Source organism: Rattus norvegicus, chromosome 3, assembly GCF_021556685.1.
Source record: "Rattus norvegicus strain SHRSP/BbbUtx chromosome 3, alternate assembly SHRSP_T2T, whole genome shotgun sequence".
Lineage (NCBI taxonomy): Eukaryota > Metazoa > Chordata > Mammalia > Rodentia > Muridae > Rattus > Rattus norvegicus.
The window spans coordinates 36,637,521-36,663,385 of record NC_141536.1 but is presented as its reverse complement, the minus strand read 5'-3'; the positions used below and the strand labels follow the sequence as shown (position 1 = coordinate 36,663,385).

The window sequence follows — 25,865 nt, the reverse complement described above, 5'->3', positions numbered from 1 at the left end:
GGATGCTCGGAAAAGCAAGAAGTGAGTCTGCTCACCAAATCCCACCCACAAGCTTGTGTTCTGCATGAGCTGTAAAAGCCAAGCAAATTCACCTACACATGGACATCCTCGCAAAAGAACATTCCCAGAGTGGGTTTTGTTGTTGTTGTTGTTGTTGTTGTTGTTGTTGTTGTTGTTGTTTTGAGGTTTTTGTTTGTTTGGGTTTTTGTTTTTGTTTTGGTATATGCGTACACTGTCTCGGTCTTCAGACACACCAGAAGAGGGCACTGGATCCCATTACAGATGGTCGTGAGCCACCAGGTGGTTGCTGGGATTTGAACTCAGGACCTCTAAGTCAGTGCTCTTAACCACTGAGCCATCTCTCCAGCTCCCATCACACGGTGGTTCTTTAAACAGCAGCCCCTACCAAACAGGGTGCACAGCCATAGAACATGTGCACGAAGATTGCAGGGCCTTGAGGAGGAGAAGGCAGCGGTATCCAAAAAAACCCAAGCCGTTCGCCTTCATTTCTAAAGACCCAAGGAAGAGGCAAGAGAATTGCTACCAAACAGGATGAAGAAAATTCCTAGTGTGCACACAGATGGTACTTATTAAGTCTAGGGATCTGGTTACATCTATTTTGAGATTTCTGCCTCACTTTAGTTTGCCAGAAGAATGGCAGCTCGTCAAGAATGACTAATAAACAGGTTCAGCACGTAGAGGAACATGCTCGCACTTCCAAAAGGCAGCAAGGTGAGAGCGTTCCTGGGGAACAGACAAGGTTGATGATGCTGACTCTTACAGAGTTTGTTTTGGTTTGCTTTTAGGTCAGAAGGAGAGAGTTCTTGCTAGAATTGTGCTTGGGCTCTGGGCTCTGGGCCCTGAGTTAAGGTATGGCAACATGAGTCCAGGGGTGAAGCCAAGAACACTGGTGGTTGCCTTACGGTGGAAACTCTGTTGCTCTGGCCCCTCTGGCCTGAAATGAGACTTCTGTGTCTGAAAGACACAGGAGAAAGAAAGAAAGAAAGGAAGGAAGGAAGGAAGGAAGGAAGGAAGGAAGGAAGGAAGGAAGGAAGAAAGAGGAAAAAAGAAAGGAAGGAAGGAAGAAAGAAAGAATGAACACCCACCACATGGCCAAAACTTCAGCACACAGGGTGAAGAGAGAGTTCCTAATGTAGTGTTCAACCTCACCAGAGTGAGAATACAAATCGCCAGAACCCACATTAAAAAAAAAAAAAAAAAAAAAGCCAGGTGTGGTGGCACACATTTATAATTCAGATGCCAAGAAGGCAGAGAGAGAGAGGGGCTCCCTGGCCAGCTGTAACCAACCCAGTCTGCTTGAGGAGTTCCAAGCCAACAGAGACTCTATATCAAACAAAAGGCAGGTGATGTCAGAATGACTGAGGTTGTCCTCTTGTTTCAAGCACAGACATATACCCACACCAATACACATATACACCAAAGTATCAGGGAAAGGGGGAGTGGGACGGGGGAACACCTCCACAATACAATCTGTGGAGCCTGACAAAGACAAAGCAGCTGGGAATATCAACCAAACCCCCGCTGGTGGATACTATCGCTGGAGAAATCCTTGGGAGGATTCCGGAAGCTACCCTCTGTCATGGAATGAAGCTCAAAAAACAAAGGAAACTTATTCTGCAAAGGACAGAGGGACATATTCTGCAGGAGAATACTTTAGAGACAGGAAGAAGTTTGGACTGCTATATTAAGGGGCTATCTATACAAATGTCTTCTCCTTTACCCACAACAGGGAGAGAAACCCAAGCTGTTTTAGGAGAGAGGAGCATCACACATCAACAGCATAGCCTTTGGCCATGTTCAGGGCACAGCTTCAGCTCAAGCCCAGGCAAGCCAGGCTCTCCTTCCCATTCCTCAGATCCTAAGTGGCCCAGAGTATATGCATTCATCAATTAGGACATTGACATGCTGCCCCAAAGCAATGAATGAGGGCATGAAGAAGAGAACTTCACACATTTGCCTTAAAGACACAAAGAGCTCAAGGATGAAGCTATGAAGTTAGCAGAGATATTCTCTTCTAGGTAAGACTGGTATGCTGCACTGTAGTGAGTCACCTCGCAGCAAGGCCAGGAAGACCCTGCAGGAAGGCCTGGGCCTGGACAGAAGAAAGATCTCTAACAAGGCTACTGAGTGGTGCCTGGTCATGGGGTCATTGGGTCATTGGGTCATGGGGTGCCTGGTCTGAAGTGCTCTGGGCTCACTAGCCACCCATACATTCCTTTGAGTATGCCAACACTAGTTGCCATGTGAGCCTATCACAAAATGAAGTTAGAAAGACTGCGGCCACATCATTAGTTAGGGAAAAAGGGAGATCACACCTTGAGTTTCCCAAGTCCCTTGCAATGCTTTTTTTTTTTTTTTACTTCAACCTGAAATTACTTCTTTTAAAAAAAAAAAAGATTTATTTATTTATTCATTAAATATGAGGACATGGGCTGGAGGGACGGCTCAGTGGTTAGAGCGCCGACCGCTCTTCCAGAGGTCCTGAGTTCAAATCCCAGCAACCACATGGTGGCTCACAACCATCTGTGATGGACTCCGATGCCCTCTTCTGGTGTGTCTGAAGACAGCAGCAGTGTACCCACATACATATAAATAAATAAATAAATAAATAAATCTTTAAATATGAGGACACTGTAGTTGTCTTCAGACACACCAGAAGAGGGCATTGGATCCCATCACAGATGGTTGTGAGTCACCATGTGGTTTCTGGGATTCAAACTCAGGACCTCTGGAAGAGCAGTCAGTGCTCTTAACACTGAGCCATCTCTCCAGCCCCATGAAATTACTTCTTAACAGTAACAACCACTCTGACTCAGCTGGCTTTCTTGTAATCCAGCCCATCACAGAGCTATCCCCAAACGCACCAGTGCCTCTGACAGGTTTAGTGTCACTATCACATCGGAACGTTCCCGAAACAGGAAGGAAGTTCTATGGACCCCTTCTCCCTGCTCTGGATTCAAGGCCACTGGTGACTTGTCACCAGGGAACTAATAAGTATTTGACATCATTCTCCCGTAGAGAAAAGCAGGCTTCCCGCGTACCATTCGGAAGCCCTTCTCTTCTCCCTTCATGCCAACTGCCTAGCTTGAGCAGAGGGAGGGCGGGGCAATATAGAATCATTCCTGGAGCCGGCATGCAACAACGTCTTAAAGAAACAGAGGCAAAACCAACTGAAACAGAGCCCTGAAGTGGGATTCATATCTGAAAGCTGTGTGTAATATGCTGAATGGGAGCCGAGTGCAGTTGCCTCTAATTGCAGCACACGAGAGGCAGAGGCAAGAGGAGCAGGAGGGTAGCCTGGGATGCTCAAATATAAAAGAAGATGAAACAGGGGGCTAGCATGTTGGCTCAGGAGGTAAAGGTGTTTGCCACACAACCTGATGCTCAGGACAACTCAAGAGTTGCATCCTTGGAACTCACAAGATAGAAGGGACAGAACCAACTCTATTAAGTTGTTCTCTACTACATGTACACCAGCACACATACACAACACACATGTACCATGCTTCCAGACATACAGACCTCTATAGGTTCCTCCCCATATCCATGCCTTTTTAATTCTTTGCCTAAGAAGTCTCAGAGTAAATATCTCAGCAGAATATTCTCGAATCTACTTTCACCTCCCTTAGTTCCTCTGAATCTATTGTCCACAACACACACACACACACACACACACACACACACACACACACACACACATACACACGCACGCACACATACACACGCACGCACGCAGTCACTGTTCTTGTGGATTCCCCAACACAGTGCACCACTTCACACCTCAATGCCTTGTCTGAAAAAACATTCTACCCATAGGGAAAAGCTTCTCAAATGACTCCAACTCCACTCTGCAAAGTCCCTCTGACTTCTTTGGGAGGATGCAGTCATTCGTTCTGAGCTAGTCTTTGTCCATCTTCTAAAGCATAACAAATGGCACCTATCGCAAGTCATGTCTGAGCATCTGCAAAGCTGTACACGAGAGGACAACAGGCCCGGTGGCTCTTGTTCATCTGGACACTCCACCCTAATAGAGGAAACTAAATGCATCGCACTCACAGCACCGAACCCAGACTTTCCTGACCTCCTGTGTCAAGGGCATCAACAGCAATGGCGTGCACACAGCAGCTCATCTCTCTTTAAACCAAGCATTTCCAGAGAGGCTCTGAGTGAAACACAGTCAACCTCACCGAACTAGAGGATTTAGTAACTGAACTGCCTCCCTACAGACTTACCTGTTTCTACTTCATTTTATACTCAATCAATATATACACTAAGACAAGGGCAGTAAAGTGGAAATTATAAAAATTCATCAAGGGATAATGTCACGAGAAGCCATCTTGAGAGTGCATTAGGCTGACTGGTGGTGGCACACTCCTTTAGTCCCAGCACTTGAAAGACAGAAGGAGGTGGATCTCTGTGAGTTTGAGGCCAGCCTGATCTACACAGTGAGCTCCAGGACAGCCAGAACTACTACCAAAAAAGGAAAGTGTTTTGTGTTGCTTTTCCCCCAAAACAGGCTCAGAGAGATGAACAAAGACATCAAGGGGGAAACACTTTCAGACGGTTATACAGACTTGAAAAATATCATATACTAGAGAGTGGGAAACAAATGAGAAATATTTGCACTGAATTTTTAGAAAATAAATATTAACAAGACATATATATTTTAAGCCTGTCTAAAGAGCTCAGAAGAGTAAATGACCCACCTTATCTTACTCAGCAGCCCCCTACCCTACTCAGCAGGATAGTAATGAAGAAAATGCACATTTGAGGAATGATCAATGTACAAGGCAAATGTCTGCCCTAGGTTTAGAACATCTTTATATTCAAGGAGGGGCCAGGAAAAATTCTAAGACTTTAATTATTAGCAGATATAACCCACACTCTGACTAAAGACTATGAGTCTCCCTAGAATCCCTATCAAAACTCTGAGGGAGGGAGCTGACTGGTGTTCTTGTTTGAGCCACATGAAAAGCAAAGCTTCCCAGCATCCGCTCTGAGCCAAGTAAGGACGTTCAAGGTCATTAGTGAAGTCTTACCATCCTCAACTGAGCAGCAGACAGAAAACACAAGATGCACCCTATTAAAGTCATACTGCACTCAGGGTGGGTTTGGTTTTCAGAAGTAGCCATTTCCAAGGTCTTAGTTCTAACCACAGTTCTGTCTAATAGGATGTGTAGCCTTCAATAACTCACTGACCGTGCGTGGCTCTTCAATGAGACAGGCCTATCTCCCAGGACTGCTGTAAGGGTTGGCTTAATTCATGTCTGACATATGGAAAGTACTCAATTTGAGAACTGTTATTTAAGACGGGCAAGGGAAAAAAAAAAAAACAGAAAAACAAAAAAACCTGTACTTTCATTAGTATCACAGAGGCAAGGAAAATTTGCAGAGAGATCAATGCTGCTCTGTTTTCCAAGGCAACCCCTCCACCCCCCACCACCCCACCACACACACACACACACACACACAACAATCCTTGAGGTTACAGGATAGAGAAGTTTGCCAACCTCTGAGCAGAAATCTGATGTGCAAGTGGCAACACAAGGTCACCAAGATCATGTGTTATATCAGGAAAAGAGCAAAGATCTCCCAACACCCAACACAGCACTCTTTAGGGGATCATGAATCTGCTGGACTACAAACATCCAATTGTTAACGAGAACCCCCCCCCCCAAATTTCAAAAGAAACATTCTTTATAAATCCAGCACAAAGGCTCTATTATGAAGAGAGAGAAAACAAGCACGGAATTGGAGGAAGCTAGATACTCTATTTCTCTGTTTATGCCGTGGCAGAAACAAGAGATTCTGGTTCAGACAAGCCTCTGACACCCCAAGCAGTGTAACCTTGAGCAACTCAATTAGCCTTTGGACTTCTTTTTATTAGACAAACGGGTTGTTATTGCTTCTAATAATGCATAGAGTGTGGTCAAATAATAATAACGTATATGTAAGACAGGTTTTTTCTTCCTTAAGTATGTTTCATCCAGGTATGTGGTATGAATAGCAAATCCATGAAATACAATCACAGATCTAGTCCCTAATGTGCTACATACCACAGTCATCTCAGGAGCTCTGCAAAACTCTACTGATGAAATCATCACTGACAAATGAAGTCTGCCAGTAACAGCCAGGCTGAGGGCTTTTTATTTCTTTAATCCCTCTTTAACTCCAGTGTGCACTGACGTTCAGAAGACACTGATCTCTGCTGGTCGGTCCCCGCAGAGTGATAATGCCTTACCTTTTCGTGGCACCTAATGCAAATTATGGCTTTTGCAAGAGCATCTCGCCTTGCTCAGAGACACTAACTAACCCCAAATGCCAACATAAACTTGAATAAAACAAAAATTAAACTTGGCCTCTAGGTGCTGATTCTGAAGGCTCAACGTTCATATGAGCAATACTACTCGGGGGAACCATGCTCATTAACAGCATTTTCATTATAGGAAGTTGAACTGAACAGGGCTGCCTGTATGCCAAATTTCACCATTATACACTGTTGGCTCACAGGTGATTCCGCTAGACTACTCCTAGCAACAGCTTATGTCATCAGCTGCTGCTATTGCCTGCAGCCAGCAGGTATGAGCCAGGACTGCTTGCTACACCAGTGTTTCTCTGTTTCTCTCTGTGTGTCTGTCTCTCTCTCTCTCTCTCTCTCTCTCTCTCTCTCTCTGTCTGTCTCTCTCTCTCTCTCTGTCTCTCTGTCTCTCTCTCTCTCTCTCTCTCTCTCTCTCTCTCTCTCTCTCTGTCTGTCTGTCTTCCCCACCCCCTGCCTCCCTCCCTCTCTTCTGCTCTGCTCTGGTCTGTCTGCCTCTACTTCCTCCAAGTCCTTACTCCCCTCCCTTCCTCAAAACAAACCTCACTTATACCAGGTCTGATTTCTCTGGGGGAGCCTTGGCATAGGCCCACAAAGTACCCCTTACAGACCCGTGCACCGCATTATAGAACACACACTACCTTGAATTCCTTAAGTATATAGAGTCTTGCCTCAACATCCAGATTTGCACTGCTCACTACATAGCAAGCAGCCACACAGAGATATGGGCAGCTGAAGTCCAGAGTGACAGAGAAACAGAACTATTTAACAATATTAACTACAATTTTAATTTAAATGTAAAACATGCTTAGTTTATTTACTGAAAAACTTGCAAATATGTTTGGAATAAATTCAGTATTTGTAACAGCTTTTTCAAGTCCACATTTTATGGTCTAAACACAAACCCAGTACTTTCAACAAAAAGTCCACATCATACCTAGAGATGTGTCCTGAGTAAATCACCCAGCGGGCTTCAAAGACAGTCATTAAATAGCTTATGGCAGAGTGCTTGCCCAGAACTCACAAGGCCTCAGGAATACTCATCAGTATGCTTGTTGGGTTTTTATCTTGTTTTGTGGCAGGGCCTTACTATGTAACCCTGTCTAGGAACGTTCTCAACATACCACCCTGTTGTCAATCTCCCAGAGATCTTCCCGCCTCTGCCTCTCTAGAGCTAGGATTAAAGGCATGAGCCATATTGCCCACCCTTTCTCTTCCTTTATTGGGTTTTTCCCCACATTAATGGTTTCCATATTGGTTAAATATAGAAATGATATTTAGTTATTATGGGCTGAGTAAAATATATTTAAAGTTTTTAACTTTTTAAATGTTTTTAACTAGGTCCCAGCACTCAAGAGGCAGAGCAAGTTGGATCTCTAAGTTCGAGGTCAACCTGGTCTACAAAGAGAGTTCTAAGGCAGCCAAGGGCTCCACAGAGAAACCCTGCCTCAAAAAAAGAAAAAGAAAAAAAATCAAAAAACTATCTTTTCTAGATACTAGGAGTATCTTAAGTTACTTATTCACTTATTTCTTTTTTTTAAATCTATTTATTTATTTATTTATTTATTTATTTATTTATTTATTATGTATACATCATACAGCTTTCTGCCTGCATGTATTCCTGCAGGCCAGAAGAGGGCACCAGATCTGATTATAGATGGTTGTGAGCCACCATGTGGTTGCTGGAAATTGAACTCAGGACCTCTGGAAAAGCAGACAGTGCTCTGAGCCATCTCTCCAGCCCTATTCACATATTTCTATTACTAAACTCTGTTCTAAATGATTCTTTGAAGGCAATGATTGGATTTGACAAAATAGAAGATACATTGATGACTCTCAAGTTTGTTACATTGTAGTACACGCTGGGTTTATGACAGATAAAAGGTGCTTTATTTGAATAAGGTGGGCAGTAAGATATTTCTTTTATCTTCCATTTTACTGTGTCACCAACAGAGTATTATATCACAAAATATAACACTGAGAAACAATCGAAACTTTGAAACTAAACAGCTGCCTTAATTATCACTAATGCAGTGTGCTCTGCACGCATAGAGCATGCTATTCTCCCCACACCCTCCAGTTCCTTCCTGGTTTCCTCTGTTAATGACAGACACTTATCACCCTTAGGGACAACACTACCACAAGGACAGAAGTGAGCAAGTTGAACAGAGAACAGAGCTTTCACAGTTCTGGCTGGGGCAGGGGCAGGGAGAGAAGAGACTTAGTTCTGAGGTGAGGTCTCCTGAAGGAAGGATGACCTGAAGGCAGGGTCCTCCAAACTTCTCCAGTGCTGGCTCTGCAGGTACACAGCACACCCAGCTGGATGCTTTTATTTACCAGGATGTTAAAGAATTGGCTTAGAGTGAAGGAAAAGCCATTATTAAAGGCCAAGCATAGACTAGCATGTAACAGCCTTTCAGCAAAAGATCTGTCCCATCATTTGATGAAATACAATTTATTGCAGTAATAAACTATGGACAAAGAGTATGATAGTCTATATGTGTATGACATCTTATTTATGCTCACTGTTTTACAATGAATACATGATAATAAAAAAAAGAAGAGAACTATAATATGTATTTTTAATTGCTTATTTATTTTTTGAGATAGTAATATAATTATACAATTTCCCCTTTCCCTTTCTCCTCCCAGCAAATTCCTCCTGTTACCCCTCTCCTTGCTCTCTTTCAGACTCATGGCCTCTGTTTTCATTGTTGGGGGTGTGTTTCTAAATTTCTGCCCCCAACAATATCAACCTCCTACCCCCCACAACCCGTGACTGATGCTTTTCATGACCAGATGACTTGGCAGAAGATTAAAGTGAAGACCTTGATCTGAGGATATTATCCTAGATCACTCAACTGGTCCCAGCCTAACTGTGTTGTAGCCTCATAGGTAGAGCATCTTTTCAGGCTACATAGGGCCAGAGGACCAGAGATCTGGAGGCCCAGAATGATTTCAGCTTCAATAGAGAGGAACCATGACTGTAAAAAGTGAGAACAAAGCCCTCTGACTAGTCCCAGGATTGGTAGAAAGAAAATTTGTTTACAATAGTCTGATGCCTGGGAGATAGTTTTCAGGGAGATCAGAAGCAAAACCTCTAGGATGTTCTTCTCCCAAAGGCTTCCTCCCTTCTGCATTCAGATGCATCACTGTGTACATGTTAGCACTGGGTCTCCCAGGCCATCCGTCATCCAGTAAAGCAAACTGTGCCATAAGGGACAGCCACAAAGCTGTCAGGCAGGCTCCCGGACAGACACCTTCTCCTAGTTTTCTGGTGATTTGTTTGGTTAGCACCATCCCTTCCTTAAAAGGCCTTCTGCTTCCTTGCACATTTGCGGTCTCTCTGCTGCCTGGCTCCTTCTGACTTTTAAGCAGCTAGCTCCAAGCCAGGACTTCTGAGAGCACTTTCTCTTCTGCTTCCCTGTTCCCTGTTTAACAGGACTTCTGCTGCTGACTTTCTTCTTGCCCTCAGTCTACTCCTTCTTTCTCTTCCTTCCACACAAAAGGGACAGTTGGCCTCCTAGGTCCAGGATCCTGTGTACAGTAAAAGCTCTGAGACAGCCTTTGACTTTCTGGGGCTCTCCTGTGACAGGGGTCCAGCAAGGCCTGAGCAAGCTTCTTATCACATCTGGACTTCAAAGAAAGGTATCTGCAAAAGGAGGCAGCAAACACTGCAAACTCCTACTGTAAATAAGGTTCTGACTTCTCCGGGCATCAGAACATACCGTCACACTCACCCAACGAGCTATTTCTGGTTTGTGGTATGAGGGTTTTCACTGGTCTCTAGGAACTACTGGTGAGTCCACAGATATATTACCTCAGACAAACGGATGGAGAGAATGATGGAAAGTGGCCATAGTTATCACTTTATCACATTTCCCAACTGTGCCTTTGTGTATATCTATATATGTGTCCATGTATCCATATAACACACACACACATATACATACTACTAACCTTTCATTTACTCTGCATACAACATCTAAACTACCTAAGCTTCCTAAAGTATGCATCATTTCATTATCTTACTTTTTCTTGTTTTTGAAGCCTTGCTCTCTGCTATACAGGAGGAGCACACTGAGGACATATTGCTTCCAGTGGGATCTATCTTTCCCGTAATCAAACTCTCCCTTTTGGCCCTCTGCTCACAACACCACCACGCTCAGAGCCAGCTTATGGAACACACTTTCCATGGATGCTCTAACAGGGTTAATAGTATAGCTTTTGACCCCCTTAACCCAACTCACCTGCTCACCTTCCCAGAAAGCTATTAACTCAGAAGGCAACCAGGAGTTAAAGTTTAGCTCCCTTTGTTTCTTCCAGGAAGAGATAAAGGAGGCAGAAGGTGGGAGACAGAGGGGAGAGGTGGGGGGAGGGAAGAAGAAAACAAACACCTCCCTAATCTACATACAGGCTGGACATCTCCCTCTCCCCGTCCCCACCACCATCCCTCAAGCCCCCCCCACCCCCCAGCTGAGCATTTCGCCCTCTTCCTGGCCATCAATCTCACACATCTATCTCCCTTAAACACGTGAACGAAACACATCTTACTCCATGGTTCCTAATTAGGGAACCTGTCAATCATCACACGGGGTCAGAAGCTTCCTCAATTCAGCCATGGTTTCCCTGTAACACAGCACCAGGCTGAGGGTAAACTGGTTTACTCTTGGACTGTGAGGCTGAAGAACCAACCATTGCCTGAGATTAACCAGTCCCTGAAGCTCTCCTGGCAGGCTGCCACCTCCTCCGGTGGCCTCGGACAAAGAGAGGCCAGGGAGCCTCCTCCTCCACAGGGAGGGAGGTCCAGTCTTCCCCTACCCAGCCCTTCTTTGAGGGGGAAGAATATCCCAATAGACTTTATGGGAACCATCTGGGCATCACATTTGTCCTATTACAAAGAGAGGTGGAGCGCAAGATTCCTCGCTAAGCCACATTTATTTGTTTATAAATAAGATTTTTACTCCTTAAACACACTGTGGAGTGGGCAGTTTCTGCCAGAAAAAAAAAAGTGGCAGCCCTGATTAGCCTTCCAGTGGGGATTCCTGGAAACAAGATTCGTGTGAAAGGGACCGGGCAGCTTTGCTCTGAAATGCTAATAAAGGCGGTGCCCGCAGGAGCCTGGCCACTTGCACGGCCTCTGGAAGTTACATCTTAGGTTCCTGAAACTGGCGTAAACAATCCAGAAGCCCCTCAGACTCTGTCCTGTGGCCCCTCAACTGTGTTGGGAATAGGGAGAGGGCAAAGAGTCTGATGTCTCTAGTGACCAAAGCAACCATTGGAGTCACTCTGGAATGAAAAGAGGGAAGGGAGCCATACAATTAAGTCGGGGTGGCTTTGGGCATTGTCCCGACATCGAACGCCGCACAGGCACACAAATCAATCTCTCCAAACGCTGAAGATCAAGGTCAAGGAACCCACAATGGTCAGAATCCTTTGGGGTTGGGGATCTGTTTTCTCTCTCTTCTCCACATGTGATCCCTTCTCTCCTGCTTCAATTCTATTACAGACTCCCAACTTACCCCCATAAAGACCTAGTTCATCAATATGGCGAGGTCACATTCCTCCCCAAAGCAAGAGAGTTGAGCCAGTGAACCACAGGGGCAGACGGCTGAGCTTCTCTGTAAAACGGTATTGCCACCTAAGTGTCATGCACCCTGGCTATTGCAGCAGCGGGCTGTGAGGACACTGAACACTGGCTTTGTCACCTCAAAAGTCCAGAAGCCTCTGTCTCGGTCTTCTCATCCATTCAGTTTTGCTGGTGTCAGGGCCACATTAATCAGGTACTCATTAAACACATCAGCATGCATAAAGATTTAGATCATCTCGGTGTATAGTAAGCACGGGACACAAATTGCCCAACTGTGAGAGATTTGAGCTCAAATACACACCCAGCATATTTCGGAACTATTCTTTAAATTCCTTAAGCGAAACAAAGTTCAAAGGTAGCAACTCCAAGAGAACACAGGGGAAGGCCCAGCGTTTTTAGCAGTTCTCTGAGCCCTTGGTTTTCAGACTTTCTGTTTTTAAAGTCTGAAACGTCTTGCCTACAGCTTACGAGACAGAATGAGAGTGTTCGTGACAGGCGAGGATATGAAAGGGACTCAGCAGCTAGGTGGTCAGCCACACTCTGGAAGTGGTGCAAAGGTCACACTGAGCAGGTACGTATGTGATTTTGTTCGATTTCTAAAGATGATGGAGTGACTGAGTCAGGGGCTGGTGATGAGAATTTGGGCGGAGTTGAGTGGAACCCCACAGGTGTAAAGGAAGAAGTCCGGCAGCAGGAGACCTAGCTGTGAAGAGAGTTGGTTGGTACCTGTAACCGTGGGGAACGCCCACGTGTGCTGTCTGGGGCCACGGACACCAACACTAATCATGCCATTCTCAATAGAAGAATTTTAAGGATAGTTTTTAGAAAAATTGACCTAGTTGAACAAGAAATGTTCTTAGATCTTATTCCTGATCATGCCCCACAGATATCTTTAAAGGCTTTAGCTGTTGTATTGATAACATATGAAAAGATCATATGCCCTTCGGGCACTGTCAACAGAGAACCTCTTTGGAATCCCGCAGAAGTCAGTAATTACGCTGCCCGGGACTTTTAGCTTGCACAGATTTGTAAAGTCTTTCATTTCAGCTAGTTCGTGTTTTGCCTCTTCAGATTACAAAAAGAAAAACTCTGGCTCAATTACAAGTTCTGAGAAGACACAGCATCAGGAAGAAAACTACCCAAGCACCTGCTGTTTGCGATGGCTCAAGGCTCCGCCCCACAGTTACCTCACAGCAGCCAGGTACCAGCCTGGCTTGTCAATACAAAGGATTCTCCATCTTCTCAACCTACTCTCTACCTGGTCTCTCCTTCTCTCTTCTCCATGTGTCCCCTGCAGGCCTCTTCCCTCCTTTCTCTCTTCTTCTCTCTCTTTCTGTTCTTCTCTGTCCCCCTGTCTCTCTGTCTTGAAAACCCTGGTACCAGGTTTTTTTAAAACACAATAACTGCCCTAGGCACATCAGGCTGGGGAGGCCGAAAGACACCAAGCCCCTGTCACGGGTACCACTATGTGGTGCATGAATGTGTGATGGAGAGACAAAAAAGATAGTGTTTGGTGGAGAAAGATGATGAAAGAGAAGGCGAATCTGAGGTGTTTGTACACTGCAGAGAAAGTTGCAACTGGAGACTCGATGGTGGTGTGGATCAGGCAGTTAGGAGGAGGTCATGATGAGGTCCTGCCCCAGGCTGCCTCCAAGGGCCACGTTTGGGGCCAAGGTCCTGCTGCAGCTGCACTCTGTGCCTGTGTCTGTGGCCAGAGTTACTCTCAATGGCCAAGCAGATGTCCATGCTCTAGGCTACTGCTGAAGACCATGTGGAAATCTGAGGGTGCTGCTGCCCTGAGGCCTGTGCTGCCTGCTACCTGAGGCCATGGGGACATCCAGGCCCAGGCTGTTGCCAGGGGCCATGTCTGAGTCAGTGGTCCTATGGCAGCCAAAGTCTGTGATGATGTCCTAGGGCCATGTTACCATCAAAGGCCATGCAGATGTCTCTGATCTGCACTGTCACCTGAAGCACTGTGCTGAACTGGCCTCAACCCTTGCCTGGACAGCACAGTAGAGCTGACCCTGGTGGCAGGAGAGCTGGTCTAGACACCCCTCATCTGCTGTGGGATGCCATCCCCTGTTGCCCCTTAACACCTGAGGGCCTGAGAGAGAGAGAGAGAGAGAGAGAGAGAGAGAGAGAGAGAGAGAGAGAGAGAGAGAAGAGAGCTGGCTCTGGTTGCCAAGGCCAAGATAACCCAGCCCCAAGGACGTAAGAGCAGGAGAGCTAACCCTGACCCTGGCAGACTGCAGCATTGGGTAAACTAGCCTGGGCAGTGTTAGAGAGCTCACTCTGATGGCGTAGGTTCAGGAGAGCTGGGGGGCTGACCAACTCTGATAACTCCCAGGCCCAGATCCAGGTCTCTGAGTTGGCCCACCCCAACATCTACCCCATCTATGAACTGCTGAGGTATGTGAAAATGTGAAAGGGCATGTCCTGCGGATCCAAAGCTGCAGGATCCCATGACACAGGGCAACACCAGGGTTTCTTTGGGAAGCCTCTGTGAGAGTTTGATAATATAGCAGTTTTGATAATATAGCAGAAGCCAGAGGCCTTGAACCAGGCCAAGGACTCACTGCAATGAACATTTGCAAGTGAAGAAGTGTGGACTGTGACACACTACAGCTTCCACAGCAAGGTCTTTTTCCTATCTTTATTTTCTTATGTGGGGGAGGTTGCAAAGATGGACGGCGGACATGAAAAGATGAGAATTTGAGTGGGATTGGGGCGCGGGGTGTAAAATTTACAAAGAATCAATAAAAAAGTTAAAGACAAGCTAGGTCTGATGAATATAGGGTTTGTGTATTTGGTTTGGAAGTGTACTTTTTTCCATGGTGTATCTGTTTAATGTACTAATGTAATTATTAAAATTCACTTTATTCTCAAAATACCTGGTAACAGAAAATCATGGGCAAGCAGGGTTTTTGTTGTTGTTGTTGTTTTGTTTTGTTCTGTTTTGTTTTGTTTTTAAAAAGGAATTATTTCTACGGTTAACAGAGAAGGAACCACAAGCTATAAGGGCTAGTCCACAGGAAAGAGCAGAGAAGCACAGTGGGCAGCTCAGCAGGATGTGGCTGTTATTCTTGAATATTGTTTAAAATAATAAGTTCACAGTGGAAACAATGTGTCAACATGGTGGTAATTGATGACATCACTACAAGAACTTGAGGGAAAAGGACCCACCAAATAAGTGACCACACTGGGACTTTAGCAAATAGGTTAGGTCAGCAGGGAGACTTTTTTTTCCTTCCTTTTTTCTAAGTTAAAAAGAAAAGCTTTGGTGATGGCCATACACCTTTAATCCCAGCAGCCAGGAGGCAGAGGCAGGAGGGTTCTCTGTGAGTTCAATACCAGCCTGGTGTACAGAATTACATCCAGAATAGAGCCTGGCTTACACAGTAAGACTGTGCCTCAGAAGAAAGAAAGAAAAAGAAAGAAAGAAAGAAAGAAAGAAAGAAAGAAAGAAAGAAAGAAAGAAAGAAAGAAAGAAAGAAAGAAAGAGAGAGGGGAGGAAGGAAGGAAGGAAGGAAGGAAGGAAGGAAGGAAGGAAGGAAGGAAGGAAGGAAGGCAGGCAGGCAGGCAGGCAGGCAGAAAAAAAAGAGAAAAGTATCTGAATGTTTTAAAAAGAAAGACCCTCTGTTTAAAAGTCTCATCTCCTACACAAACCTACTTGCACCAAGTAACCATGGGGCAACAGGCTTCCAAGTAGGAAACCTCTCCAACTTCAGAATTCAGAGTCAATAATGCATACCTCAGGGCTGGCAGCATGGGACTCTGGAGAGGCTCTTTCTAAGGAAACCTCAACTGATCCTTCTACACTAGGGTAGGAGACCCAGAGCCCTACACAGAAGCCACAGCCTTGCAGGAGAAAGGCAAAAAGACAAATAGCATAAATTCAGTCAATGGGAGGAAAGTCCTTAAAACAAGTAATAAAGTCTTACATTCTAAGACTCCCAGAGTCTAGTACTGCATATAAAACAGATAAAGTTCACATTTCGCTGATTTAAGGGACTATTGTACTATAAGAAGCTCCTTTTAGGAAGAAGAAACCAGAAAAGGAAAATGAGGATTAGGGTCGAGGGATCTAGCAGCAAAGAGGCACAGAAGTATTTACAAAAAGAGAAACATGTGACTCCTCTTGGCGTTCTTGGGAATGAGTTCCACTATGCTGGTCTTGACCGTGCAATGTCATCTTACCCGAAGACATCAGGAATTTCAACAAGCCTTTGGCCAGCGAAAATATGTGTCTCTGTCTCCCCACAAACCCCGCAGTCCCCTTTGTGTGTGTGTGTGTGTGTGTGTGTGTGTGTGTGTGTGTGTGTGTGTGTGTGTGTTTCTTTGCAAATGCTTAAAAGCATTTAACAATCCTGGGCTGGAGGGACTGTCCAAGGGCCAAAAGTATGAGATGCATGAGTTCAGATGTATGCATTCAATCGGTTATCAAGGCAAGCCTATAAATCTTGTCAAAGAGCACTCTCCAAGGAAGATGGTGGTGGTGGTGGTGGTGGTGGTGGTGGTGGTGGTGGTGGTGGTGGTGGTGGTGGTGGTGGTGGTCTCATCCTTCTTCCTCTTTCTTCTTCATCATCATCTTCCCTCCATCACCCCATAGTCAGAACAGAATCTCGGTCAGTATATCACTTTATCTGGAAACCCTTCCTCTGCTTCAGGGAAAGACCTCTCTACAGCCAATTGCCAAGGAAATGGTATTTGGTTTCTTTTTTCTTTCTTTTTTTCCTTTTGCTGGCAAGCGTGAAGAGCAGACATGGAGAGACAGGAAGATAAGTGGGATTGTGGTATGTGATATGAAATTCACAAAGAATCAATAAAAAGGTTTATTTTTTTCCTTTAAAAAAAAAACACAATTTGAAGAGAGGGAGGGAGGGAGGGAAGCTGATACACTTAGGACTCCCAGCATAGGTCTGTACGAAAGCTCTGCATCTTGGGATCCAATGAGCCTGAGACTTCTGGGCAGATGCTCCCTATCTACACAGGGACCTCAGTAACAGCAGATCCTCACCCAAGTGGCCTTGCCAGAAGAGGAGAACACAAGTGATTGTGAAAGGTGTGTGATGCCTCCAGATGGCCAGGAAAGGTCAGGATGGTGCAGACCAGAATCCTGCCTTGGAGGGCACAAGGAACCAGAAGCACTTCCATATCAGTGGCAGCGTGCCCTGGTTTATATCCTTATACACAGGAGGAGCAGGAGACACTGAATCACACACATGCTTGTTCAACCCACTACACTTTATCAAATTTTAATTACATCAGAACAGACTAAGAAGACGTCTGAGAAATTCTGTGGATATTTTACAGGGCCATTTATCTCCATGGAACCAGAATTTACTTAGGCAGTCAAAACTCTTCCTTCTGTGCAAGCTCAACACTTCCCGTCAGGATGAGGAGGAGAAGAGAACTCTCTTGCTCACTGGAGGCTACTCTGGAAAGGGCCGACCCTCACAGGCACCATGTTCACAGCTCTTAAGGAAAGCAGTCCAAAGAAAAAAGTTTTAGTGATGGAAGTGAGAAAAACCACAATGGAGTAAGTACCCTCAAATCAGTGTCTACTCAACCCAAATATAGTTAGCTCTGTGGAGTAGGCAAGTAGGGTCTTTGCTCTCTCCTTCACATTTCACATTCTTGTGGATATTTCATTATCTAATTTCTCCCTTCTAAATCTTCAGTTTGTTCGAGCCTTCCTAGGACATATAAACACACTCTTCCGTGACAGTAAGAAGGGACATTTTTCAGCCCTGTGTTGCCCCCGTCTTCTACTGTAACCTACTGTCCTCTCCAGTTCACCAACCAAGCTATCTTCCAGAATACAATGTGCACACAGTTCCTAGCCTGTCACTCTGAAACTCACTGGCTGGCTGCCTTCCTCTTTTTCCAAACCACTGAAAACTTCCCCTCCCCCAACGGCTGAGCTCAGTGTCTAGCCCAGAGCCTGGCCCAAATCAGGCTGAGTCAGAACTGAGTAAAAGCACACAGGACCACACCCTGAACATGAACGAACTTCCCCTGCTTAGAAAATACACAGTCGTGTACTCCCTGCGATGGCCCTGCTCAACATTGCTGCTTTTCCCCCGGTTCAACTCTTCACCCCCTGCTGATATGCACAATGTAAAATCAACACATTCATTTACCTCTTTGCCAGTGTTAAGATCTTTAATGTCCCCAAAGGCCCATGTGCTAAAAGGTTTACATGCCAAACTGTGGTACTACTGGGAGATTATAGGACCGCACCAGGAGGTGGGGTTAATAGGAGGAAATTAGGTGACCAGAAGTGTGTACCTGAAGATAATATTAAGACCCTGGTACCCTGTTGACTCATTTTGTTCCCTGGCCACCAAAAGGTGAGTAGTTTTTCTCTGTCCCCTGACATGATGTTCTGCCTTACAATGGGCCCCAAAACAAAGGCCAAGAAATCGTGGACTGACATCTCTGAAGCAATGAGCTTAATTAACCTTCCTTCTAGTAAGTAGATTTTCTCTGATATTTTGTCACGGCAAGAGAAAGCTGACTAACATACCAAATATACCCAAAACCCCATTAGACGGATCAGAAGCATGCAATATTATCATTATCCCAGTCCATGGACCATTGTCTGTGTGCTTCCTACTCCAGTGACCAGCATCGTGGACCGTCTTTCATAGTCGCCCACGAAAGAAACCTGAGGGTGGCCTCTGCTTCAGTTCTCATGGCTAAACAAACACCATCTTTAAGTAGCTCTTGACAGACCCACTTTCCGTATCATCTTTGTCACTGCTTTAAGACATGGACACACAACACAACACTGGCCTTTACACTTGTAATCCTCCTGGAGTGGGCTCCTGAGTGTCAGGATGCATGTCACCACCCATTCATAGAATTAATTCTCAACCCAAGCAGTTGCCTTCTTTTTTTTTTTGGGTTCTTTTTTTTCGGAGCTGGGGACCGAACCCAGGGCCTTGCGCTTCCTAGGTAAGCGCTCTACCACTGAGCTAAATCCCCAGCCCCAAAGCAGTTGCCTTCTATTTACTTCCTTCCCACTGTCTATTCTAACTGAAGCCTAGGAGATCACTCCCTGAGAGTAGCAGTGGCATGCTGTCGGGCTCACACCCAAGACCCACAGGACAGCAATCCTTCCAGCAAAGCCCATGCAACCGGAAGGCTTTTGTCGTCCATTGCTTTAATTTTGGGGGCTGCGGGAATTACCACTGTTGTTTTTGATTGAGACAAGTTCTGGCATATAACTAACATAAACTCATGACCCTCCTGCCACTGCCACAGCCTTCTTCCTAGTGGTGCAGGGCCAGCAGGTATGCATCCCTGCTCCCGGCCTCTCAGTTCCTATCTTAACAAGCCCTCCAGATGATAGTGATGCCCAATGAAGTCAGAGAATGAAGACTTTTAAAACTCCGCTTGCATCAGCACCACAGCCAGATCAAAGTCTTCACAGATGTGTCGCTGACCTTACAACCAAGGTCAAGTTCTGAGATGCCATTTACTGATCACAGCAATGATTCTAAGGAGAACCCAACAAATGAACAAATACTGAGTCAGCCTCGGGGTGGGCCATGGAAAAGGTACTGACCATAGGATACCAAATCGGAGTCTGAGATAAGCACTGGGTAAACATGATAGTGGGGAGGCAAAACACGCAGGCAGGTACCTTCTTCCTTTCCCCTTTCAGGTTCCCAAATTGTATTCATCCCTAACCCTACAATTCCACAGCCCCTTGCCAAGGCAGAAGATCCTCCACAACAGACATTTAGCAAGCCCCAGCTACAAAATAATAAAAAATAAAAGCGCCCCAGGAAACCAAGTGGCAGGTACTGCCACGTCAGTATCTAGTCCTATATATCACATGCTCTTGAAATTGACCTGCAAGGTTCAGTCATTTTCTGAGGCAGAGCTCATCTAACTGCATGGCCAGATGTGCATCACACATCTGCTTAGATACCTATCAGGACCATGTAACAAATCTTAGCACTCTATAGAGCCCCCATATCTAAGCATGCTATGTGTGCAAATATTATCCTCCAGCTACAGCAGGAAACTCAACAAGCATTGAGACTCTGCTTCCTGTACAACAGTTTAACATCTCAGGAACTGAAGCGCTTGGCTTTCAGAGTAAATGGGTCAAAGAAACTGACAACCAATCAGATTCCAACTCTAGTATCTCATGGCTCACCCTCTCATTTAGTGGTCTACATTTATTAGTCTATAATGTTGCTAATTAATACACCAGACTGAGATACTGTTCAAGGCCAAGACCAGACTGAGCTATATAAACAGGCAAACAAATAAGAAAGCTGGCTCTAGGCTCGTACTTCCAAATAATCACCAAGGGACTCTTGCCTTCCTACACCTCTCTTATTACAAATGTCAGTGTAAAGGAAGTTCTACTTTGATTCCTACCATTTTATGCAGGTTGAGATTAAACCACATTATGCATGCTGACAAGATTTTGCTAGATTTCAGACATAAATAAGAACTTAAAATCTTTTGATAGTATGTTTCCTGTTTCCCCTTAAGTAACATTCTAATTGTACCTGCTTTGTTGCAGTGTGAAAAGTTAATGAACATACACAGAAGAAAATATTGTCAGCTTGCCTGTTTTCTGATAGACTCTTAGGTAAGGACACACAGCAGCTACAAGAACAAGTTCTCTAAGGGCTTGTTCTATTTTACTTTGTAACCAGTCACCTTTCTAAATCACAAGATACACATCTAGGAGGACTTCTAAAACAAACTCATCCCTCAAGAATGAGTCCTGTGGAGACACCTCAATTCCACTTTCCAAGAAAATGCAAATTTTCCTCCAAGGCTTTCCTCCAAAGAATTCCTGATGCAGGTGATCAAGCGAAGCACTCTGTACTGGGCCCTTATCAGCAGTTCTTGGTCAAGAAGCAGGACGAGATACATAATCAAGATCTGTCTCAACCCTTAAAGCTATACTCAAGAGCTGTGGCAATTCACATACACGCAAAACGCAAACACTCGGCACAATGAGATTGACTTCCCTTCAATTTATAGGACAGTAAAAATTCAGAATCTCAATTTGCTTCTCAGTAAATGAAAGATTTTTTTTCATTTGACTGTGCTTTCAATTACAAATGAATTGCTTTTGTTATTTCTTAATATTAACTTCTGGAAACATAGGTGTGGGCAATTTTTATAAGGAAGTAAAATACTAGTTTAGGAAAGAGTTTTAAAACACATTGGGGGGGCTGGAGAGATGGCTCAGCAGTTAAGAGCACTGACTGCTCTTCCAGAGAGGTCCTGAGTTCAAATCCCAGCAACCACATGGTGGCTCACAACCATCTGTAATGGGATCTGATGCCGTCTTCTGGCACATCTGAAGACAGCTACAGTGTACTCATCTATAATAAATAAATAAAATCTTTAAAATAAAAAAAAAAAAACACACTGGGCTCTCCGTCTGGCCACTTTCAATATTTCACTCTCAGAGATGGAACTGGTATTGGTCCCTGATGCAAGGGCCACAAAATCTTAGTCCAATCATTAGCTAGAGAACATGGGGCTAAGACAGAGGACCTCTTGTGCCCCCGCCCCCATTCCTAGAGGCCAATGCATCTTCCATTGCCACTCAAATATGAACCATAGCTGGGGTCTCCGGGACACGGAAAACAACTCAGTAGGGCACCCAATATTGCAAACTAACAGGAAGCTGGCTATCAAAATCATAAACATCTCAGAAGAAAACTCTTTCCTAAAGTCATATATATATATATATATATGTATATATATATATATATATATACACACACACACACACACCATCCAGCAAAATTGGTCCAGCAAATCTGTCTGAGGATTAAGTATCAAGTTTCACCTTCTCCTTTAAGGACACATTAGTCCATCTGCCACTCTAACCCAGAACCACCATCACAGTCCCATGGTCATCCTCATAGTCTCTGGGGGTCCCATGAGTCTGCACTCCTTCCTATGAAGGCAAGCTAATCAAGGGCCTTCAGCTGTAGCACAACTGTCTCCGGGCGCCATTTCCTACGCACATTCTATTAAAGCCAGCGCCCACAGGCCTGCTTGTTTCCTCCGGTGCCTGTGTGGGTCTCATTTGGACATATCCTCCACTCTTTATCCCAAATTTATTTTTCTTAACATGTCACGGAATGGCATTTGGGCACTCTGCCTTCTTGCTTTTGGCTTTAAGAGAAGATAGCCCTTAAGGGCGCATTTCACTAAAAAACACCTTCCAAAGTTTCCATGCCTCTTAATTTATCATGGCCAAATTAAAAGCAAAAACATCTCTTGTTTCAAATATATTTCACAAGGGCGCTATTTTCTATTCCCACACACATTCTAACTTCTTTCACAACAAATGTGAGTGATACAGGCCAGGATAAACAGCTGAAAATTGGCTTTTTTAGTATATAAATCTAAGAAACAGCCAAAAGGCAATACTATTTAACAACAACAAAAAAAATCAACTATATAATTCACATAAGAGGCGTTTTAGGAAAATGCAAACTGGAGGTTGAAAGAGATCTCACTGCTCTTGCAACGGATCTGAGTTGAATTTCCAGTGCTAACATCAGGAGCCTCACCAACGCCTGCGAGTCCTGCTCCACGGGATCCAACGCCCCCTCCTGGTCTCTAAGGGTCCCTGCACTCAAGTGCACATACCTATGCACAAAAACATAATCAAAAATAAAAATAAATCTTTTTTAAATAAAATTCCAAATTGGATGTGGTAGCTAAGTTTAAAGTCAATCTGTGCTACACAGTAGATTCAAGATCATCCCAGGTTACCCTTGTTCAAGACAATAGTCCCCCACCCTCTGAAAACAATAATAATTGATTTTACGAGGAGGAGGAGGAAGAGGAGGAGGAGGAGGAGGGGGGGGGGGAGGAGGAGGAGGAGTCTGACATATATAACAAGACCCTTTCACAAAAAAAGAAAATAAAAGAATCCAACAACTGGTCATGGCAGAGCATAGCCTATAATCCTAACACTCGGGTAGCTGATGCAGGTGGATGGTCAGGTGGAGATCGACTTGTGTGATTGGCAAGTTCCTGGCCAATACCCTGTCCCCAAAAAGGCCCAAGAGAAACGACTTTTGACTGAGTTGTTTGAATCTGGCTTTCTTTGCAAGGGTCTTTGCTATGATAGTCATTAGAGTAAGTAAGACTGTTAGCTTCAAGCAGATGAATGGACAGACTGTCTCAGGGTCGTGGACTGCATAAGTCTTTTTTCCAAAAATGCATCTCTGAATCCATAGTCTGGAGGTGCAGCGTGAGACCAAGCTCACAGAATCAACCCTGTAGTTTCTGAACTTGGGCATCTTTTTCACTTCAGAAGAATGTGCTACCTACCCTAAATCTACCAGTGCTTGCTGGCTAATTCTCTCCTCCTCACACTATTAAATCATCTCTTTTTGATCTTCACAGCATCTGACAAAAATAAGCATGGCTGAGGGAAAATATGCTCCAAGAGGTTTAAAACTTGCTCCATATCATACACACAATGGCGACAAAATTCCTAGCTCCCAAGGACACACATAAACCCAGGTGTGTGTTTGCTCCTAAATTCAGGCCTTTTGCACCCAGGTATGATATTAAGACTATGTCTCACTACCAGAAACAGCAGGAGAAAAGATGAACATAACCACTGCAATGTGTCATGTCCTCCGATAACATATACTAGGGTAGATTTAGGGGATCCTCAAGGCACCCACCCATAAGACAGGAATATCTATTTTGAGTTGTCGCATGAGCAAGATGTTTAATAGGCTGGTGAAATTATGAAATGTGTTAATTCTCAGTTTTTATATAAAAAATTGCGATGAGGTAAGGAAGCGGGAAAAGGTTGAAATGCTGAGTGAAACATCTTCAGTCAAAGACATGAGGGGAAAAAAAATCGATCTTCTGGTAAATGAGGTGATGTTGGTACGTCCACACCCTGCATGCCTATTCCTGAGTGAAAGAAAGCTCTGTGGTCCCCTCCTCACAGCTCTGCACTCTGGCGTATTCCCAGAAGACAAAAACAGGGTTCCTCCAGCTCCTATAAAGTCTCATGCAATAAGTCGCCAGGCCTCCACAGCAACTTGGTATTCATTACTAAGTTTAAGATACTCTTCTGGGGCTGGAGAGATGGCTCAGAGGTTAAGAGCACTGTCTGCTCATCCATAGGTCACGAGTTCAATTCCCAGCAACCACATGGTCTCACAACCATCTGTAATGAGATCTGGTGCCCTCTTCTGGCCTGCAGATATCCATGCAGGTGCAACGCTGTATACATAATAAATAAATCTTTAAAAAATAAAAATAAAAAAGATCCTCTTCTATCTCAGCCCTAATGACCCAACTCACTACTGTGGCAGTAGTTTGAATTAGATGTGGCCTTGTTGGAGGACATGTGTTACTGTGGGGACAGGGTTCAACATCTCCTAGGCTAAAGCTCTAACCAGGGTGGAATCAAGTCTCCTCCTGACTGTCTGCAGAAGTAGACAGTCTCTCTTCTGCTGCTTGCTGATCAAGACGTAGAACTCTTGGCTCCTCCAGCACCATGTCTGCCATGCCTCCCACCATGATGACAATGGACTGAACCTCTGAAACTGTAAGCCAGCCCCAATTCAATGTTTTTCATTACAATAGTTGCCATGGTCATGGTGTCCCTTCACGGCAATGAAACCGTAACTAAGATACCATCTCTCTCATTCCTACCTTGACCCCAATAAAAAACACTAAAATCTCCCATTTCAGCCTGAAGCTCTAGGAGGCCCTTCATTTCTTTTTCTCTCTTACTGACACAGAATGCGCCATCATTTCATTGGGATTTTTAGCCAATGTTATCTGGCCTCACTTGGTTCTGCCCAAATACAGTATGCATTGAGTATACTGGAAATATACTGAGTATATTGGAAATCACTTCTTCAATAATAATACTCGGGTTTTATGTCATGTACAGTGACAGGTCCTAAGCACAAGTGATAGAACAGAAAGTGGCACCAAACTGTAGTAGGAGGAATGCATCTGTATTTTTATTATTATAGGTGTATGCAGAGCCTAGATTCCCAAAGCTTGTTATGTGGTCTATGCTATTGTCTTTAAAGAAGAGTATAAGAAAGAATGAGGGTATATATATGTACACACAGACACCGGGTAAAGAAATCTAATTCACACGACCCCAATGCCTCACAGAGGCATTACATCCATATATTATAAGGACACCTTCTAGGATGTAGTGCTTGTCTACTTAAGATGCTGACGAATGTCCCAAAGCACCCTGTCCTTAAGCACACCCTCAGGGGCTGCAGACCTGTAGGGCAGCTCTATGCATGTGTCTGTGAGTGCAATAAACAAGCCTTCAGGTGCTCAGGGGGCGGGCCTAGGGATTAGAATCAAATTAATGCTAAGCCTGCAGCTGGGCTGACCAAAGAATTCCCACCCAAGTCCAGGCCTAGAATCCTAAATAAGAAGCTTATTCCTACCCAAAACGGCATAAATAATTAAAGTGGCTCAGACTGCCTGCCTGCCCTGATGGGTAGTAACAAACCTCACCCCCCAAAGCCAACTCCAAGTCGTCTGGGGCAGGTAGGAGGTAGCCCAGTTAATAAGCACTCTATTGTTCTGCCTGGGGTCTTCAGGCTAGAGGTATAGATGCTGAAGGTACATCGAGCCCCAGTCAGCATAGCACTACCTAAATGTTTCAGAAAAAAGGTAAAATCGTAGGCCAGCCAGGATCCGGATTATGGCAAAGCCAAGGAAGTACTAGAATTTCTATTACCAGATGAAATCCATGGAATCAAATGTCTAATTCTCATAATATAACAGGTTTGGTTCAAAAAAAGGATTAAAAATCTCAAATTCTGATTTGGCTGCCACCAGAAACAGGAGCCCCGCAAGCATGCACTGTTCAAAGGGCCACCAGATCATACACACTCCTAGTGCCTCCGTCCACCCACGCCCACT

The 25,865-nt window shown here is 44.6% G+C and overlaps 1 protein-coding gene across 12 annotated transcripts in view; it reads right to left on the bottom strand.

The window, feature by feature from the left end:
• The window catches only part of Fmnl2 (formin-like 2), a 275,441-nt gene that overhangs the window by 161,995 nt on the left and 87,581 nt on the right, over positions 1-25,865 (bottom strand). The window lies entirely within an intron of this gene.